The 359-nt window shown below is 66.0% G+C and overlaps 1 protein-coding gene across 2 annotated transcripts in view; it reads right to left on the minus strand.

Moving 5' to 3' along the window:
* Positions 1-333, minus strand: part of TEAD4 (TEA domain transcription factor 4) — a 61,440-nt gene extending 61,107 nt beyond the window's left edge. For both annotated transcript variants that reach the window (XM_009290919.2, XM_009290921.2), the window contains exon 1: positions 173-333. The gene's annotated coding sequence lies outside the window, so the exon portion shown is untranslated. The remainder of the gene's footprint in view (positions 1-172) is intronic.
* Positions 334-359: the final 26 nt, after the last annotated feature.

The following is a 359-nucleotide window of genomic DNA, read 5'->3' on the forward strand; positions in this document are numbered from 1 at the left end:
GGGGAAAGCAGCCGGAGCCTCCATTGAGGATGTTCCCATCGCTTCCTTTGTACGCTTGTGCCTCCTCTGTCGCACACGACCGGCTCCAAACCCTCCCTCTCACCCCCTCTCCTGCAGGCACCCGCGCCCCTTCACCCCGCGCCAAAGCCATCGTGAAATAGCGTGTCCTGACCTGAGCGAGGCAAGAGCGGCTGTTGTTCCGCAGGGGCAGCGGGGAGCGGCTTCAAATCCTCCTGCTGCTCCAGGACTTTCTGCCAAAAGAGCAGATGAGGGCTCTTACTGCGCGCCTGCCCCTCGCTCCCGCCCGATCCCCACCCCCGAGCCCGCAGGGGTGGGAGCGGGGGCTTGGACGGGGGGAG

Source organism: Aptenodytes forsteri, unplaced genomic scaffold, assembly GCF_000699145.1.
Source record: "Aptenodytes forsteri isolate BGI_AS27 unplaced genomic scaffold, ASM69914v1 Scaffold286, whole genome shotgun sequence".
Taxonomy (NCBI): domain Eukaryota; kingdom Metazoa; phylum Chordata; class Aves; order Sphenisciformes; family Spheniscidae; genus Aptenodytes; species Aptenodytes forsteri.